The sequence below is a fragment of the Heloderma suspectum genome, chromosome 11 (assembly GCF_057233095.1).
Source record: "Heloderma suspectum isolate Gila_16-S chromosome 11, 16-S_ref, whole genome shotgun sequence".
NCBI lineage: Eukaryota > Metazoa > Chordata > Lepidosauria > Squamata > Helodermatidae > Heloderma > Heloderma suspectum.
Window position 1 is genome coordinate 30,933,586 of NC_139468.1, and position 21,053 is coordinate 30,954,638.

General features: G+C 49.9%; 1 protein-coding gene across 1 annotated transcript in view; it reads right to left on the minus strand.

Annotated features, from left to right (window-relative positions):
- Nucleotides 1-21,053, minus strand: part of AGBL1 (AGBL carboxypeptidase 1) — a 732,367-nt gene that overhangs the window by 596,441 nt on the left and 114,873 nt on the right.

Below are 21,053 nucleotides of genomic sequence, written 5' to 3' on the forward strand. Positions count from 1 at the left end.
CTCCGCTCTGTGGAGAGCCCACAGAGCCACCGGCCAGGGCCGCCCACAGCCGGACTTCCATCCGCTGCTGGGCTGCGGCCGCCATTTGCATCCCTGCAGTAGCCGTGATAGGCTACGTATATATTTACGTAGCCTGTCACGGCAAAAGGCAGGAACAGAAATGGCAGCCGCTATGCCGTTTGCATCCCTGCCTTTTGCTGTGATAGGCTATGGAAATATATACATAGCCTATCACAGCTACCGCAGGGATGCAAATGGCGGCCCCTATGCCATTTGTGTCCCTGCGTTAGCCATGATGATAGGCTACATATATACTTACATAGCCTATCACGGCAAAAGGCAGGGACGCAAATGGCATCCCTGTGTTAGCCGTGATAGGCTTTGTAAATGTTTACATAGCCTATCACGGCTAAAGTGGAGATGAAATGGCGGCCGCAGACCGGGGCAGCCATTCGCGGGGCAGCAGACAGCCAACAAGGTAGGCTCCATCCCGGGTAAATTTCACGGGGCGGGGGGTAGTCCGTTCCGCCACAGACTCCGGGGGGCCAGATTCTAAAGAATCCAGCCTCACTGGAGTCGGTGGCGGAATTCTCTAACATCCCTAGCATTCACTGAATATTTCCAAATACAAAGCAATCCAATTTGATTCACCATTTAGCTTCTTAAACCACCTTATGACTGTAAACTCATGGGAAACTGACTTATACTGAGTCAGATCATTGGTCCATCTAGCCCAGCGTTATCTTCACTGACCGTCAGCAGTTCTCCAGGGATTCAGACAGGATTTTTTCCTAGCCCCCTTAGATGGAGATTCTGGGGATTGAACCAGGGACCTTCTGTATGCAAAGCATGTGCTCTACCACTGAGCTACAGACCCTCCTTACAAAATTTCTGAGAACATTCATCTTCCTTGCTGGCTATTGTGAAAGGCAGAAGCTTGATAAAGGGTAACTAACTTTCCCTGGAATGATCTTTGAGAGGTCTGAAGTGTCAGCCTATAAATCACATTTCTCCCATTCCATCCATTTCCTATGCAGTCTCCCATCCAGGCACTGACCAGACCTAGACCTGCTTAACTTCAGCAAGTGGTTGCATCGTGTGGCCTTCAGGCCCTGGTCTGCAACAATCTGACAATACTGACCTGACGCTATGAAGACAGCTTAAAAACAGAGGCACTACTGCGGAGGCAAGATTTACAGCAAGTTTCAAAGGTATGCTCTTGGATATATTCAAGATTGAATAAAGGGTGGCAGGGTGAGGGGAGAAGTGTATTTGGAAAGCATTTGTTCTTCCTTCTCCATTAGGGTGACCAGATGGTAGGGTGATGGAATGACTTCTAATAGCATCAAAGAAGGAATTTCAGCCAGTTTGCTTTTTTGCTTCACTGTATGACAAGCTGCACTAACTGAATTCCCTCTTCTACACAATGATTAAAGGTACATGAGCTGTGGCTGTCTTTGGATCTGCTTTTCATTGTTTGTGACAACTAAAGATATAGGTGCTCCACGCAACGGTCGCAACACTGAGATGCTGTGAGTGACAACACTTCCACAAAAGGTATCCCTGTTTTAGAAACTAAGAAACAGGACTGGCATTGGCACACATCTTCCGGTAGCTGCTAAGCCCCCAAGAACCACTTAGAGGGCCCACTGTGCTAATGCCTTCCTGGCCCTCGCCCCTCGGGTGGCTGCTTACAAATCACCAAAAAAGAGAAAATGCATCTCCGAAGAAAGAAAGAAAGAAAGAAAGAAAGAAAGAAAGAAAGAAAGAAAGAGGACCACAATTTGCATAATATTTGTGTATGCTAATTTATATGTATACATGCAAATTTAGAAATGCTTATAATTTAAAAAGCAATAGAATACATCAAATATAGGGATGTACGAAAGTCACTTACCTTTTCGCAGCTTGGCTTCGCGGTGGGGGGGAGGCGCTTCGCTTTTCCCCCCGAAGTTCAGGCGAGGGGGGGGAGGCGTCCCGCCTCGCCTGGCCAAAATTCAGGCCGGGGAGAAGCGCCCCGTCTCCCTGGCCGCGAAACAAAAAGTTAAAAAAAAAAGACCCCGTGATAGGCTACGTGACGATTTATGTAGCCTATCACGGCTAGATTTCCAAAGTCAGCCATGATAGGCTACGTAAATCATCACGTAACCTATCACGGGTGACTTTAGGAAAAAAAAAAAGCGCGTACGCAAATGGCGGTGCCCATGGGGCGCCGCCATTTGCGTTTCTTAGTTTGGCACGTCTAGTCTACATAAATCTTTACGTAGACTAGACGTGCCAAAATAAGGAACGCAAATGGTGGCGCCCCATGGGCGCCGCCATTTGCTTATGCGCTTTTTTTTTTCCCCCAAAGTCACCCGTGATAGGCTACGTGACGATTTACGTAGCCTATCATGGCTGACTTTGGAAATCTAGCCGTGATAGGCTACGTAAATCATCACATAGCCTATCACGGGTGTGTTTTGTTTTTTTTTACTTTAGTTTTTTCTTTTGCAATGGCGGCGGCAGCAGCCGGTCGGGAGACTGGCCGCCGCCCCCACCCGCGACGAAACGCTGCCGAACCGCCGCTGGGACCCACCGCCGAGAGGGACATTCGCAGGAGGTAAGTCCCGTCCCGGGGGGGGCGGGGGGCCGGCGGAGAATTTCCCAACCAACTTCGGGGGGCCGAATGCGTCAGCGCTTGGCCTCCCGAAGATTCGGGGAGAAATTCTCCACCATCCCTAATCAAATAGAGGACTGTCTTCTATAAAAGAGGACATGTGGCCACCCTACTCACACACACACCAACCTTCAAAATTGAGCCCTGGTGGCGACAATTCAGCTTATGTCCACCATTTTTTTTTTCCCCCCCACGGTGCTGCGGACGGGGTAGGGATGGCGGAGAATTCCGCCACGGATTTCAGTGAGGCTGAATGCACTGGCATTCGGCCCCCTGAAACCCGTGGTGGAACGGCCTCCCACCCCCCACCACCCCGCAGAATTCCCCCCGGAATGAAACTTACCACTGGCGGCGGCTCCGGGCTGGTCTTTCGGCCAGCTGCTGCAGCCGCAAATGGCAGCCGCCATAGTGGCCGCCATTTGCATCCTGCCAGGCTGCCATGATAGGCTACTTAAGTATTTACATAGCCTATCATGGCAAAGAGCAGGGACACAAACGGCGGCCGCTACGCCGTTTGCGCCGCTGCTCTTTCCGTGATAGGCTACGTAAGTATTTACCCACTTGCATGGCTGCCTTTACCATGATAAGCTATGTAAATACTTACATAGCCTATCACGAAAAGAGCAGCGACGCAAACAGCGTAGCGGCCGCCATTTGCGTTTCTTCTGCTCTTTGCCATGATAGGCTACGTAAATAGTTATGTAGCCTATCATGGCAGCCTGGCAGGACGCAAATGGCGGCCACTACAGTGGCCGCCATTTGCGTCCTCAGCAGCCCGGCCATGGCCAGAACGCAGGCTGTGGATGGCCCTGGCCGGCGGCTCCATGGAGCCGTCGTGGAGCAGAGCCAGCCAGGGAGGATTCCGGGGGGGGGGATGGAGCGCCTCTCCCCCACCCCGAATCACAGCTGCGAAAAGCTAAGTGACCTTCGGACATCCCTAGGATGGGGTGGTTTTATTTTTGATGGTAACTTCAAACCAGGGCTTGTTCAACTTTTGAAGGGGTGCTCAGCAAAGTGAACTCAGTGGGATCTCAAAGTGACTGCAGTGGGAGCCGTCTTATCCCCCCACCTCTCAAGATTTATGCTGCGGGGGGGGGGTACTTTGCAGCAAGGTGGAATGGCTGGCTTTTTTATCTTTTTTCTTTCTAATGTAAATAGTGACAAAGCTCCTGTAAGTGGCAAATATCCTGATGCCTGACATGTTTTTTCTTCCCCAGTGCCCTTTGTGGACACTGTGTCAATCCAGGGCATTGTGAGAAAAGCAAAATGGTGGCTGTGACAAAAACATGTTGATCCCAACCAAAAGCTACCGTTTTGCTTTTCACACAATATGCTGGACTGAGAGAACTTCCTAGGCATTGTGGAAAATCAAGAAGGGTGGGTGCTCTTTCCCCAAGTTGTGGTTATATCTGGAAGCCATAGGTAGCTCTGGCAATTTCCCCACCATGTTAAATATCCCATCATGCCCGGCATAGCATTACTATCTCAGGTAGTCTGGGGAATTATGGGAAATTTTCCATGACAAGTGCTGGGTCTGGGAAAGATTGTGGCTGGTCAGTTGGGGGTGGACTGCCATCCAACATTTAAATAAAAAATGGCTCCTGAGAATTGATCTCAAGCATTCATATCCCCTTCATTTCCTTCCTTTATCCATCAACTTTATCCCTCTTCTTTTTCTATTAAGGCCTATGTACACACGCACAAAAATACAAATCTTAAGCATGAACACAGCCAGCTCCAGGTTTTTGAGGGCTTCTCAGGAAGACCCTTCAATGGGCCCCCTCCCTCAGTAAGTCCATCTTCTCACCACCATTGTCACCAGCTGCTATCATTTCTCATCCTCTTTCTCATTATTGCTACCACTTGCTTGGTTGACAGGCAGAGAACCAGTGAACAAGCAGGCAGGAACATCTGCTGCTGCTCCTTATCACCACCACCATTGTCTGGGCCAGAAAGAAGGGCTGGAACTTGGAGGGTTGGCTGCCTGCCTAGGAAGGCCCATAGGATGAAACCAGTTGAGTTCCTACTCACACACATAGGAAACCTACAAGGCTGGTAGCCAGCAATATTAAAACTTCAGAGGGATGATTTAAAATGCTAAGCATGTCAAGCAGGGTGAAATGTTTATGGCCTAGTTAGAATTCTCCAAAGATGAAGCAGCTACTAGGTTAGAGGAGGTCAAGAGGAAAATGAGAACAGCTGGTGAAGATGGGACACCTCAGGGGTTTGCATCCATGCTCCTGCAGAAGAGGACCATGTGAAGAGTGGTGATCAGGGCCAGCCCTGCCACACAGCAGGTGGAAACAACCTGCTTCAGGTGAACCCATGGGGAGGGTGGATAGATAAGGACAGAAAATAATGTCTCAATGGTCCATACTACAGGCCCAAGGTCTCTGACGGCCCTTGGGCAACATACCCTCAAAACACCTCCTTCCTCAGAGAGTCTCCCTTCTCATCACCATTATCACCACTGGCTCCTATCGCTAGGGATGTTGGAGAATTCCTCCACAGACTCCAGTAAGGCTGGATTCTTTAGAATCTGGCCCCCTGGAGTCCGTGGCGGAATGGACTACCTCCCCACCATCCCCCAAAATCCCCGTAACAGACCTACCTGGCAGCGCCTCCAGCGGCGGCAGCAGCTCTGTCGGCGGCTCTGCCTGCAGCTCCAGCTTGTCTTCCAGGCTGCTGCAGCCACAAATGGTGTCCTGCATAGGGGACGCCATTTATGTCCCTACACTAGGCCATGATAGGCTACATATATATTTACGTAGCCTATCAAAGATAAAGCGGGGACGCAAATGGCAGCCGCTACACCATTTGCATCCCTGCTTTTGCCATTATAGGCTGCGTAAGTATCTACATAGCCTATCACAGCAAAAGACAGGGACGCAAATGGCGTAGTGGCTGCCACTTGTGTCCCCGCTTTAGCCGTGATAGGCTACGTAAATATATATGTAGCCTATCACAGCCTAGCATAGGGATACAAATGGTGTCCCCTACGCAGGACGCCATTTGCGTCCGCAACAGCCCGGCAGCAGATGGTGGCCCCACTGTGGATTGGCTTGGCCGGTGGCTCCGCGGACTGGCCGCGGAGCGGAGCCGGCCAGGCAGGATTCCGAGGGGAGGACTGGATCGCCTCCCCCCATCAAGGTTTCCGGGGGAAGGACCGGATCACCCTCCCCCCCGTGGAACCCAGCGGAGCCAGGTAAGTGGGGTTTCGTACACCCCTACCTATCGCTTCTCCTCCTCTCTCTCATCATTGCTACTGCTTGCTTGCTTGACAGGCAGAGAGTGAGTGAGCAAGTAGGCTGTAGCATCTCTTGTCTTGCTCATCCTCCTTCACACCACCACCTTTGTCTGGGCCAGAGAGAGGGACAGGTGAAAAAACAGACTGCAATGAGGAGGAGGAGGAGGAGGAGGAGGAGGAGGAGGAGAACAAATCCAGGGGGTGCTTGTCAGTGGGTCTCTTCTGGAGTGTGGGCCCTTGACAAGCGCCAGGAAGCTCCTGCTGGGGTGCTGGTCCTCAGCAGGTGCCCAGCCACGCCTACCTTTGATGCTGGCCCTGAGCCTGAATATTCCTTCCGACTCCCCACCTCCTCCTTTCAATGTCTTTTTAAGAGCCAGCTTGAAGGATGATGGTGAAAGATTTCCTCTTGGCGGAGTTTAAGAGCTAATTCACACATTTCAGAGGGACCGTATCTCAGCAAACTGCATCAACAAGTACATTTCGGGCAATAATTTCCCCCACCTAGCACCAATTAAGTTGTTGCTGAACTGTCCTGTTCTGAAGGACCATGTGACATCCCCTCCGCTGCTTTTGGACAAATGTTATCACCAGCATTGCATTACAATTCAAATAGAGGAAAAGAGCAAAAGATGCAATTTCAACTGCTGAAATGTACACAAACTTTTTTTTTTTCCCCTGCTGCTGTTCTGTTCAGGGCAGTAAAGCCTTAATGTTGTTTAATGCTGTTTCAATAATACATTTTAATTGCTTTTTATTTATTTATTTATTTCTCTATCTATCTATCTATCTATCTATCTATTTATTTCATTTCTATACCACCCAATAGCTGAAGCTCTCTGGGCAGTTCACAAAAATTAAAACCAAATGTTTTTGTGTTTATGTTATTGTGTGTTACTGTTTTTAATTGAGTTGTTCTACACTAGGGATAGGAGAACCAGGGATACTCGCCCTTTCTGAAATTCTTCAAACTTCAGTTCATTTGAATGGGAAAACTGCACATTTGGAAAAATGTGCACACTTTTTCAAAAGTGCACACTTTCCCTCCATGGACAAAACATGAAAATGCAAAATTTTAAAAGTGAGCATTTTAAAAAAAAGTGTACATTTCTTAATGTGTGCATTTTTAAATGTGCACATTTTTTTAGGTGCACATTTTACTAACACAAGTTCGGAAATTTGCAAACATTTTCAGAGAACATCTGTTCCCATTCACATTTGGGGTTGCAAACCCGGCATTTTCAAGTGATTTGTGAACTGAAACAAAGTTCTCATGCATCCCTGTTGTACACCATCTTGTAGACATTTGTAGAAAGGCATATAAATAACAATATAAATATTATGAATTCATTAATAATAAACATATAATTATTCTTGGCAAATCCTATGGACTAATCATTACTCTTCCCTGCCCATTCTTTTTTCCTTGGGTGTAAACCGCTCATTTGGCTGAGTGGCATAAAAATATTTCAAATAAATAAATAATAATAAATACTACACCTTTTCCAAGACATATAGGACTATTTGTTTTTTCATTAGAAAGAAATATGGCCCAAAACTATTCTCCCTCAGAGGCTTTGGCCCACAGTGATGAGATGATGATGCTTTGTACATGCTCAGATCCATATGTTCAGAAGCCTTCCCAACATCTATCAGAGGACTCTAGAAACTAGGTCATGGAAAGGTGCGGATGAGGAAGCCATTATTATACTGGCCTCAATCCAGTTAAAGTTAGAGGTGACACACACTGCAGCCCTAGGCATGTCTACTGAAAAGCAAGGCCCATTATGTTAAATGGGTCTTACTCCGAAGTAAGTCTGTGATGTAATTTAGCAGGTGACTGACTCATGGTTACCCAGTTGGTCCAGGAAGTTAATCCTCGCCAATCCTAGTCCAACAGCCTAACAATTATATGGCCACCCTGGATCACACGTTATCAAGTGATCAGTATCCAACACAGTTTGATTCTATGGTTGTGACTAATACCCATGGAATTCAGTGGAACTTACTTCCATCCATAATACCTTCCTAAGCACAACTTCCCTTCCAAATAAAAACCAAGGAAACCCCAAACCACCCAGTGGTTAGAAAGAGCATGTTATTAATCCAAATAGAGATGCTATTAGCATGTCAATGCAATTCACTGTGCCTTTGAGACACTTTATAGTAGTCAAACCCTAAAGATAGTGATTTCTCCTTCAGACATTCCATACTGCTTCTAGCACAGCTGGTACCATCGGTTAATTGATAATCATAATTATTACATCATCACTTACTTTGCACATTATTTTCATGTTCAAAGTGCTTTACAAATGTTATTGAATTATTCCTCATATCTCCCTTCATCAGCCAAATGAGCTTGACCAGAAGGCAAAGTCTACTGCTATCATTAGCCAGATATCATGGAGTGGGAATTGAGATAAAGGCAAAACCTATTCCTAACCCTGGATTGGACTCAGCAGCAGAGGTCAATTGGGGATGTGTGAACAATTCACTCCAATGAGCTGTTCTTTTGTAGATTTACCTAGAGGTACACGAGAATTTTGTTCCTGTTCGCACATCATGCAGACATGTTCTGTTCACAATGACAGATGTTAGAGGGATGTTAGAGAATTCCACCACGGACTCCAGTGAGTCTGTGCAATCCCCCCCGCCACCCCGCGGAATTTAGGGATGGCGGAGAATTTCTCCACAAATCTTCGGGAGGCCAAGCGCCGAGGCATTCGGCCCCCCGAAAGTGTTGGGGAAATTCTCCGCCGGCCCTCCACCGGCCCCCCGCCCCCACCGGGATGGGACTTACCGTGGCCAAATGTCTCTCCAGGCGGCGTTTCGGCGGGGGCGGGGGCGGCGGCCGGTCTCCTGACCGGCTGCCACCACCGCCATTACAAAATAAAAAAGTAAAAAAAAAAAAGAAACACACACCCGTGATAGGCTACGTGACGATTTACATAGCCTATCACGGCTAGATTTCCAAAGTCAGCCATGATAGGCTACGTAAATCGTCACGTAGCCTATCACGGTTGACTTTGGGGGGGGGAAATGCGGGTATGCAAATAGCAGCGGCCCATGGGCGCCGCCATTTGCGTTCCTTATTTTGGCACATCTAGTCTACGTAAAGATTTACGTAGACTATGGCGAAAATAAGGGCAACGCAAATAGCATTCCCTTATTTTCGCAGTAGTCTACGTAAATCTTTACGTAGACTAGATGTGCCAAAATAAGGAACGCAAATGGCAGCGCCCATGGGCCGCCGCCATTTGCGTACGCACTTTTTTTTTTTCCAAAGTCACCCGTGATAGGCTACGTGACGATTTACATAGCCTATCACGGCTGACTTTGGAAATCTAGCCGTGATAGGCTACGTTAATCGTTACGTAGCCTATCACGGTTTTTGTTTTTTTTTCACTTTTTCTTTTGCAGCCGGGGAGACAGGGCGCTTCTCCCTGGCCTGAATTTTGGCTGGGCAAGGCAGGGCGCGTCCCCCCCCGGCCTGAATTTCGGCCGGGTGAGGCGGGGCGCCTCCCCACCCTCGTCTGAACATCGGGGGGAGAAGCGAAGCGCCTCCCCCCCACCGCGAAGCAAGCTGCGGGACAAGGTAAGTCCCTTTCGTACATCCCTGGCGGAATTCCCCCGGGATGGGGCCTACCTTTGTCAGCCGTCCACTGCCCCGGGAATGGCTGCCCCCGTCTGCGGCCGCCATTTCCATTCCACTTTAGCAGTGATAGGCTACATAAGTATTTACGTTAGGGATGTCAGAGAATTCCACCACGGATCTCAGTCAGGTCTACTGCCAGTGCATTCGGCCCCCTGAAATCCATGGCAGAATGAAGCCCACCACCCCATGAAAGGAGCGCCAAACGGAGCACTTACCTGGTGCCGTTCGCGCTGCTTTGCGAATGGTGGCCGTGGCTGCAGCTGCCATTCGCTTCCCCATTTAGGCCGTGATAGGCTACGTAAATACTTACGTAGCCTATCACGGCTAACGCAGGGATGCCATTTGTAAATATTTATGTAGCCTATCACAGCAAAAAAGGGAACACAAATGGTGGCCACCGTAGCCACCACCATTTGCGTTCCTGGTTTTTTGCCATGAGAGGCTACGTAAATATTTACATAGCCTATCACGGTAAAAAAAACAGGGGCGCAAATGGTGTAGCAACTGCCATTTGCGCCCCTGTCTTTCTCTGTGATAGGCTGCATAAATATTTATGTAGCCTATCATTGTGTCAGGGTGGAAACTGAGCCCAGAGAGCCTCAGAGCAGTTCAGATTCTGAGGAGGAACAGCTATCCGTGGGAGAGGGGCCAGCTCATCCCTCCCAGGCTCAGCACCTGGCAGAGATTCCTCCTGCCAGCATTCCTAAGATAGATAGCGACCCTGGCAGTGAGGGAATGCGGGAGGGGGGCTTCTTAGATGCTCGACACAGACGCAAAGAGCGACGAGCGATGGAGGACACGGAAAGGAGGCATAGCGCCCGTTTGGCGCGGAAGCAGCGGCCGCCTCCCATGGACCCAAGGGAAAGAGGGAGGATCTCTCCCTAGCCCATAAGTTCTGGGTCTTCAAGTGACTCTCTTTCAAATGGGGATCAACTGACTACTTGAAGCTTAGGCCACCCTGCTGTTCCTTGCTTTAGTCGCTGGTGATTAGCATATGAAAGAGTCATTAAGTTGTAAAAGGATTAAAGCTTTGAAAAGAAATTCTTTCGTCTGTGTCTTGAGTTGGCTATTGGAATCTACTGGGAGAGGCCGCCAGAGCGCTCCTGAACGGCCAAAAACATGAACGCAAATGGCAGCGGCCGTAGCCGCTGCCATTTGCGTCTGCAGGCTCCACAAGCCTGCAGATGCACCCAGCCAGGGGCTCCGCCGAGTTGCCGCAGAGCAGAGCTGGCCGGGTTAGGATTTCGGGGGGAGAGGCGGCGCGCCTCCCCCCCCCCCGCGAATCACCCCTGCAAAAAGGTAAGTGACTTTCGTACATCCCTAATTTACGTAGCCTATCACGGCTAATGCAGAGGTGCCATTTGTGTCCCTGCAGTAGCCGTGATAGGCTATGTAAATATATATGTAGCCTATTACGGCTACCGCAGGGACGCAAATGGCGTAGCGGCCGCCATTTGCATCCCTGCAGTAGCTGCGATAGGCTACGTATATATTTACGTAGCCTATCATGGCAAAAGGCAGGGATGCCAATGGCGTAGCGGCAGCAGATGGCAGCAGATGGCAGCAGCCGCAGCCCAGCAGCAGATGGATGTCCAGCTGCGGGCGGCCCCAGCCGGGGGCTCCATGGGCTCCCCACAGAGCGGATCTGGCTGGGGAGGATTCGGGGGGGAAGGACGGATTGCCTCCCCCCCCCTCAGCGGACAGCGGAACGGGGTAAGTCATCCGTACACCCCTAATGCCAGCCACAAGCAGGTATGCAATTCTCAGGACATTTTCACAATTTCCCAAACTTGCGTTCATGTTCAAATGTGTACACATACACACTTGCGCACTTATGTAAATCCCCCAATATTTCCATGTTCACGCTTTAGCTTATGGGGGGAAATGTGCATTTTTCCCAAATGGAAAAAAGACACTCATGTTCAGGAACACAGAGAAGGTGAAATGCATACTGCATGTTCACCCATCCCTAGATTTAAGCAGTTCGTACATCCCCACCTTGAATGAGGATCTGAACACAATTTGTGGTCAGATATCCATGCATTTCCAAGAGTGCAATGAATTCCAAAAACAGAAGAAAATGCTATTGACAATATGCATGTATTTAGGAAATACACGAACAGAAATGTGCACATTTCCAAAATGCTCATGAACACACTTCACTCACTGGGTCCATGCAGCACCAGCTCCAGGTTTCTGAGAGCCCTTGGGCAAGACCCCCTCAATGACCCCCCTCCCTCAGTGAGTCTACCTTCTCACCACCACGGTCACCAGCTTCTTTTGATCCTCATCCTCCAACTCATCATTGCTACCACTTGCTCACTTGAATGGCAGAGAACCAATGACATCTACTGGTCCTCCTTCTCACCGCTGTTGTCTGGGCCAGAGTGAGAGGCAGGTGATCAAGGAGGGTGCAACGGTGAAGAGGAGGAGCAAGTCCAGGGGAGCTGTTGTCAGTGGGCCCCTGCTGGGGTGTGGTCCTTCAGGAGTTACCCAGCCATGTCTACCCTTGATGCCAACCCCGGGTGCACACATCTAAAAATGCAACCAAAGAGGCTTAGATTAATGCATACTTTCTGAAAATGCATATTCATTTCTATAGGGATGAGTTTAAAAAAAAAAAAAAAGCAAGCTCATGCAGAAATTGGACGGATTGAGCTTGACCTAAAAGAAAATGATGATCTTGGAGAGACTAACAATTGAATCCATCCCTAAGGTCAACATCTCAAAGGTTCTAGGGATGTACGAAATTGCCCTTACCTGTCTCCGCCGGGTTCCACTGGGGGGGGAGGTGCTCTGTCCTTCTCCCCGGAATCCTCGCCGGCCTGCTCCGCTCCGCAGGGATTCCGCGGAGCCACTGGCCAGCTCCGCCAGCAGCCAGACATCCAGCTGCTGGCTAGCAGGGACGCAAATGGCGGCGGCCGTAGCTGCCGCCGTTTGCATCCCTGTAGTCAGCCGTGATAGGCTACGTAAATCTTTACGTGGCCTATCACGTCTGACTTTAAAAAAAAAAAATTGCATTCCTTATTTTGGCCTGTCTTAGTCTACATAAATATTTACGTAGACTAAGACAGCGAAAATAAGGGGAACACAAATAACGTGGCGGACGCTATTTGCATTCCCCCTTATTTTCTCCATCTTACTCTACGTAAATATTTACGTAGACTAAGACGGGCCAAAATAAGGAACGCAAATGGTGGCAGCAACGTTGTTGTTGTTGTTTTAATCTAGCCATGATAGGCTACGTAAAACTTTACGTAGCCTATCACATCTTTTTTTTTTTTTTAACACTGGAAATGGTGGTGGTGGCAGCCAGTCGGAGGACCAGCCTCCGCAGCCGCCGAAGCCGCTGCCACCTGGAAGATCCGCCCCAGGTAAGTCTCATCCCAGGGGGGATCCGCAGGGGGTCAGGGGGGCAGGCCATTCTGACACGGAGTTCAGGGGGCTGAATGCACTGGCATTTGGCCTCACCGAGATCCGTGGCGGAATTCTCTGCCATCCCTAAAAGGTTCACTTCTTGTATTACATTTGGGACATGGGAGCTGATGAATGGTAGGGATGTATGGACTGTATAAAATCTTCTCAGTCTGTGTTTCCTGGATTGTCAGGGGCCTTTTGTTCCATCATCCGTTCACAGACCGATTCGAATTTTTTGTTGTTGTGCAAAAAAATACGCAAATAATTCCGTGACAGGGCGTGCAACAATTTACATAATTTACCTGAGTACATACTCTCCATAAACTCCCCCATCCTATTCAACTCCCCGCATATATTTACCAGTTTCAGCAGAAACTTCCATGTTTTCCTACGAATAAATTTGTGTAAATTTCAGGAAAGTTTTTAAAAAATCCAGAAGTCCATGGATTTTACACAGCCTGAGGAGGTTGGTCCACAGCAGATTCCACAGCTCAGGTGCTCAGAAAAAATCCAAGCTCAGTTTAGTGTGTCTTGAATTCCTCCAGCATCCCTAATGAATGGTGGCTAGTGCTGAGCCAAAAGTTCTCAACTGTGAATTCCCTGCTCACATTTAGCCCTGTGAGAGGTGTCATGGTGAAGGAGCCCCGAAATGGCTCAAAACACCACCAAAAGACATTCTAGCACCCCCAAAGAATGACGCAAATAAAACCCCAGAAGCCTTTTCTTCTCGGGAAAGTTTTCATGGGGGAAGAAAACATTCTGGAAATTGGAGATCTACCAAGTTCAGTATTGTCTACACTAAATTGTCAGCAGATCTCCAGGGTTTCAGACATGGGTCTTTCCCAGCCTTTTCTGGAGATGCCAGGGATTGAACCTGGCATCTTCTGCATGCAAGGGGTGTGCTCTGCCACTGAGCTATGGCCCTTCCCTCCATTAGAGCAATGGCTGCACCCACTCAGGCAGCTGATTGGCTCCATCCAACCTGGAAGGACTATAAAGGATTCCAAGTCAGATGTCAGGGTGGAAACTGAGCCCATAGAACCCCAGAGCAGTTCTGATTCTGAGGAGGAACAGCAATCCATGGGAGAGGAGCCAGCTCATCCCTCACAGGCACAGCAGCTGGCAGAGACTCCTCCTGCCAGCATTCCTGAGATAGTGACCCTGGCAATGAGAGAGTGTGGGAGGGGGGCTTTCTAGACACTTGACGCAGACGCAGGGAGCGACAAGCGATGGAGGACACGGAAAGGACACGTAGCGCCCGTTTGGCGCGCAAGCAACGGTCGCGCCCCGTGGACCCAAGGGATAGAGGGAGGAACTCTCCCTAGCCCATAAGTTCAGGGTCTTCAAGTGATTCTCCTTCAAACGGGGACCAACTGCCTAACTCGGAGCATAGGCTACTCTGCTGTTCATTGCTTAGTCACTGGTGATTAGCATCTGAAAGAGTCATTAAGTTGTAAAAGGATTAAAGCCTTGAAAAGAATCCTTTTGTTTGTGTCTTGAGTTGGCTATTGGAGTAGACTGAAAGAGGCTGCTAGGGTGCTCCTGACATCAGGAAGGAGCTTTGCCTGGACAACAGTAGACCCCAACTGTGCCTTGGTACAGCTTCAGCTATCGGGTGGTATAGAAATGAAATGAAAATGAATGCTTCAAGATCCAGCATCAACAATGTATCCTGGCATAAATAAAGGTCTGGACAGGTTGCCATTTTCTCTGTACTTTGGATTGAGGGGATGGGCGGGGCTAAATGGGCAATGTTGAAGGGTAGAAAGACCTTGCCCACCACACCAGAAAGAAATTTTGCTTCAACTAGTAACTTTTCCAGGTAGGAAAGCTTCACACCTTTCCCTCAGACATATGAGGGACACCACATTATGTTGAAGAAAGGAAGAAAGAGCAGACACATAAACTGCATTGAATGCCTTAGGGTTGTGTGAATCAGCAAAATCTGAGCTTGCCAAAGTTCTCCGAATTCCATCTCGAAGCTCGTTCCAACTAGGAATGTCAGAGCAATCCAGTTTAGGGGTGAGCTTGCAGATCCCTGAGCTCGCAGATCCCCGCTTGTCTATGGCCTGCCATTTTGCACAAACTCACAGTTACAAAATTGCCATTATGCACAAAATGGTGGCTGTAAATAGCACAATTTACTCAAAACTTCAGGCATAAATGGTCAGTTTAGACCATTTACACCTACAATTCTGCATAACTCATGCTATTCGTGGCTGCCATTTTGTGCAAAAGTAGCTTACCCTTGATTTTGAGCCAAATGGGAGCTCGCAGACAAGTGGAATACCACGAACTCTCACCTGGTGCCCGCAGACTATCCAGCATGCCCACCAGGTTTGGGCAAGTGGCGGGAATCTGGCAAGTGGTGCACAAAGCAGGCACAGGGGAGTTTGCCCATCCCTAGTTCCAACTCGGGTCCAAATCACATTGAGAGCTTTGTTTTCTTCTTTTGGTATGAAAATCCTTGTCTATTTTCATGCATATTTCTTCCAAATGTACACATCAGTTGTGCACATTTTTGAAATGTATGCATTCTTCTCCCATTGACAGAAGCATATTTGTGTGCCTTTTTCAAAAGTATACATTTCTTCATGCACTTTTTTCAAATGTACATATGCTGTTGAACATCTTTATGAGGGTCCGCAAACCACATTGCAAGCTCCGAAATGTACGGACTTCAAACGCAGATTGCATTTAAGTCCGTCTTTGGTCCCAGAAGATGCAAACTGGGTAAATCCTGATCAAAAACCAACTGAAACGCATTTCTCATACATCCCTAGAATGCCTTGACACAATGGCAGCATATAAATGCAGCAGTTGAAGCAAATATCATTTTTAAAATGCTGTTTCAGTCTCCTGGAAAACAAAGGAGGAAGCCAGATGAGAAGTGGATTCATTGCATCCTTCTGCATTAAGAAAGCAAGCCCCCTCCCCCAGCAACAGTGCTTTCTTTTCTCTATTTTTCACTCTTTTGTGTCACAGAGGACACCAAACAGCCAGCAGGTAAAAAGGGGGAGGAAGGGAGAAAGGAAAATGCTACATTTGCAGTCATCTGGGCAGCATTTCAACTACTGACCTCGAAACACAAAGGTCAGCATCCAATTACCAAGCCCCTGAGCCGCCCAGCTTTGCAACTGTTCAGGTGGGGCTACACAATGAACTGGAAATGAACTGTGGAACGCCATGCACAGATGCGTCGTCGTGAGCCTTGCAAGTCACGGCTGCCGTCCCTTAAAAATAACTGCTGGAAAGGAACATCATTTCTCCATGTGTAATAAAATGTAAATAGTTGCCAAGACAGCAAGTGGTGAATTAGATCATTTTATAGAGGCTGCTGCTGTGTGACGTCTTTTCCCCCTTTTTGCCGTCGTTGTTGTTTCTTTTAATGCAGGTGTAGAACTGTCACTTTGCAGGCAAGCAATAAAACAGAGCAACGGCATCAGCGAGACCCCTTTTGACAGGAGCGTTTCTAATCATCTCAATAACGTACAAATCTCTCTCATGAGAGGGAGGGGGAGGAAGACAATGCAAGAGCTGTCGGCTGGCACATCTGTCTTCAGGAGTGAGCCATCCCAGCCTCCCCGCATGGAGGATGACGGATGCAAGCAGCAAACAGGCAGCGGGCATTATGCAGTCTCTCTCTTCCTGCTACCCTTCAGCTCCTGAACAGTGAACTGGGGCACAGCTAGGGTGCCAGTGTGTCATGTGTTAATTACACAATGAAAGGCTCTCCTGTGGAGACTAGGAATGCCCATTGCTGGGAAATCCAGCCCTTTGGGGGCTCGCTGGACTTCTGCAGTGCCCCCCTGACTTGGCTTGCATTTGCAAGCCAAACCACGGGTTTCTCCTGAAATCAGGGAACTTTTCCCGGTGCGTCTGTGCATCTGTGTGTGTGTGTATAAATGGAAAGTTGCTCAAATTGCAGCTGCAATTATGCAAATTAGGGCCAGATATTGTGCAAATTACACAAATTGCACTAGCATCATCTTCATTGCCCTCCTCTGAACCCTCTCCAGTTTGTCTGCATCCTTCTTAAAGTGTGGTGCCCAGAACTGGACACAGTACTCGAAATGAGGCCTAACCAGTGCTGGGTAGGGGGGAACTAGTACTTCATGTGGTTTGGAAGCTATACATCAGGTGGCATGTGTCCACCTGATGGAGGCAGTGGGGGGAGTGTTGGGGGCCAGAACATACCGAGGCTGGGCAGCAGGCGCTGGCGGAGCGCTAGGGGCAGGCCATGCCAGGTAAGGGGAACAAGGGAGAGATGTGTAATATCTGTCCCCTGCTCCGGGCCTGTCCAAAGCCAAAGGATGGCTGGGGGAGGTGTGACCCCATCTTCTGGCCTTCGTTTGCTGCTCTGCAATGCCAGGTCTGTTACCCAGAAAACCTCCCTCATCCATGACATGATTCTGGATGAGGGTGCAGACCTGGCATGTATTACGGAGACCTGGCTGGCTGAGGCTGCTGCTCCAACCCTTGCAGCCATGTGTCCAGCTGGATTTTCGTATGCACAGCAGCTGAGGGCTGGGGATTGGGGAGGGGGAGTGGCTGTTATCTACCGAGAGTCCTTGGTCTTCACCAGGCCCCCTCTCCAGGAGACCAAGGTTGCTGAGTGCATGTACTGGAGGTTGGGCCCGAAGGGCAGTCTGTGGATTCTGCTCGTGTACCGTCCACCCCACTGCACGACTGACTCCCTGGCCGAGGTGCTGGAAGTGGTCTCTGATGTGCGTGTACAGTCCCCTAACTTATTGGTGTTGGGGGACTTCAACGTACATTTGGAGGCCATCCTCACAGGAGCACCTCGGGACTTCATGGAGACCATGGCCTCCTGGGAGCTGCTCCATATTCTAACTGGGCCTACCCATGTAGCCGGTCATGCACTAGACCTTGTGTTTGTTTCTGGAGAAGCAGGGAGTGATCTGGAAGTCGGGGGTATATCCACCAACCCCTTGTCATGGTCAGATCACTATCTGGTGACGTTGGACTTCTCGGTTCCACAACCCCTCCGCAGGGGTGGAGGACCCATTAAAATGGTCTGCCCCAGGCGTCTTATGGATCCAAATGGATTCCTGAACGCGCTTGGGGATTCTCTGGGGCACGCCAACGGCCACTCGGTCGAGACCCTTGTGGGTGGCTGGAATGCCGCAATCACTGGGGCATTAGATCAGGTGGCTCCGAAATGCCCTCTCCCCCTGAACAGGGCTCAGACTGCACCATGGTTCAATCCGCGCTTACGAGCTCTGAAACAGGAGGTGAGATGTAGGGGTGGACGAAAGTGACTTACCTGTCCTCGAAGGTTGTTCGCGGTGGGGGGGAGGCGCTTCGCTGCTCCCCCTGCGAAGTTCAGGCCGGGGGGGAGGCTTCCCGCCTCACCCGGCCGAAATTCAGGCCGGGGAGGAGGCGCCTCACCTCGCCCGGCCGCGAACTCCAAAGTTTTTTAAAAAAAAAACAAACGCCCCCGTGATAGGCTATGTGACGATTAACGTAGCCTATCACGGCTAGATCTGCAAAGTCAGCCGTGATAGGCTACATTAATCATCACGTAGCCTATCACGGATGACTTTAAAAAAAAAAAAGCGCGTACGCTAATGGCGGCCCCCATAGGGAGCCGCCATTCGCATTCCTTATTTGGTCGCTGTAGTCTACATAAATCTTTACGTAGACTACAGCGACCAAATAAGGAACGGGAATGGCGGCTCCCTATGGGGGCCGCCATTATCCGTACGCGCTTTTTTTTTTTTTTAAGTCACCCGTGATAGGCTACGTGACGATTTACGTAGCCTATCACGGCTGACTTTGCAAATCTAGCCGTGATAGGCTACGTTAATCGTCATGTAGCCTATCACGGGGGCGTTTTTGTTTTTTTTTCTTTTCTTGGAATGGCGGCGGCGGCAGCTGGTCGAAAGACCGGCTGCCGCTCCCGCCCCGCACGAACACCTGCCGAACCACCGGCCGGACCCGCCGCCGGGAGGGACATTCGGCAAAGGTAAGTCCCGTCCCGGGGGGGTGCGGGGGGCGGGGGGGTGCAGAGAATTTCTCCCCGAAACTTGTTCGGGGGGCCGAACACGTTGGCGCTCGGCCCCCCGAAGTTTCGGGGAGAAATTCTCCGCCATCCCTAGTGAGATGGCTAGAGCGCCGGTGGTGGAAGTCTCGCTCCAAAGACAATCAGACACGGGCTAGAGCTGTATCTTCAGCCTATCACGTGGCGGTGAAGGCAGCAAAAAAGGAATATTATGCTGCCTCCATCGCGTCTGCAGAGTGCTGTCCCAGGAGGCTGTTCCATGTGGTCCAGAGCCTGGTCGATCCTGTGGCTCCGGAACCACTGGAGCATTCTAAGGCTTCCTGTGAGGCCTTGGCAAGGCACTTTGCAGATAAAATTGATCAGATTAGGTGTGTTACTCTGCACGCTGTGGATACAGTTAGTGAGCAAGAGGCGGCCTGTGGCAAACCGGTTTTGTGGGATCGGTTTCAGCTTCTTCCTCCTGATGAAGTGGACAAGGTGCTTTCATCTGTAAGGCCGACCACCTGCTTACTTGATCCTTGCCCATCGTGGCTCATTATGGGCTGCAGAGAGAGATTGGGTGAGGGGATCAGGGCAGTGGTGAACGCCTCCCTTGAGGAGGGAGTGATGCCATCAGCCCTCAAGGAGGCAGTGATTTAAGACCGCTCTTAAAGAAGCCCTCCTTGGATCCTCAAGTTCTGAACAACTTTCGCCCAGTCTCAAATCTGCCATTTTGGGGCAAGGTGATTGAGCGGGTGGTGGCGGTGCAGTTGAAGGCACACTTGGAAGAAACTGATTATCTAGACCCATTTCAGTCGGGCTTCAGGCTTGGGCATGGGACAGAAACGGCCTTGGTCACCTTGGTGGATGATATGAGGAGGGCTGTGGATAAGGGTGAATGTGCCTTCCTTGTTCTCCTCGACCTCTCAGCAGCTTTTGATACCGTTGACCACGGTATCCTCCTGGACCGCCTGGAGGGGTTGGGCATTGGAGACACCGTATTGCGGTGGTTCTGGTCCTTCCTCTCCGGCAGGTACCAGAGGGTAGCACTGGGAGAGGAGGTTTCAGACCCGTGGCCACTCACTTGTGGGGTGCCACAGGGTTCCATCCTCTCCCCGATGCTATTTAACATCTATGTGAAGCCACTGGGGGCTATCATCAGGAGGTTTGGGGTGCAGTGTCATCAATATGCGGATGACACACAGCTCTACCTCTCATTCAAATCTTCACCAAGGCTGGCCGTAGAATCCCTGTCCAAATGTCTGGAGACGGTGAGTGGCTGGATGGGGAGGAATAAGCTGAAGCTGAACCCTGAGAAGACCGAGGTACTTTTGGTGGGAGACAAGAGGAGGCTAGGGGATGTTGACCTGGTGTTGAATGGGGTACGGCTACCCTTGAAAGACCAGGTCCGCAGCCTGGGGGTCATTTTGGACTGCCAGCTGTCCATGGAGGCTCAGGTGTCAGCTGTGAGCCGGACAGCGCTGTAACAACTCCATCTGATACGGCGGCTGCACCCCTTCCTTCCCGACCATCTGCTCCCATCGGTAGTACATGCCCTGGTCTCTTCTCATTTAGACTACTGTAATGCGCTCTACGTGGGGTTACCCTTAAAGACAGTTCAGAAGCTGCACCTGGTACAGAACGCGGCGGCTCGCCTGATTAAAGGCAGCCGCCGGCAAGATCACATCATTCCAGTGCTGAAGGAGTTGCACTGGTTACCAGTTGTTTTCCGGGCCAAATTCAAGGTGTTGGTTTTGACCTTTAAAACCCTATATGGTTCCGGCCCAGCCTATCTTAAGGAGCGCCTCCAGCAGCACCAGACAGGCCGCTTAACAAGATCAGCCTCGGATGGCCTTCTCTCTGTCCCATCAGCCAGGACAGCTAGACCGGTGGGGATGAGGGAGAGGGCCTTTTCTGTAGTGGCCCCCACTCTGTGGAACTCCCTCCCTAGGGAACTCCGTCATGCCCCCTCTTTAATGAGCTTCCGTCGTGCATTAAAAACGTGGCTGTTCAGGCAGGCATTTGGGGTGGGTTAGGGTATTTTAGAAAATGTTTTTATTGTAGAATTTTATTG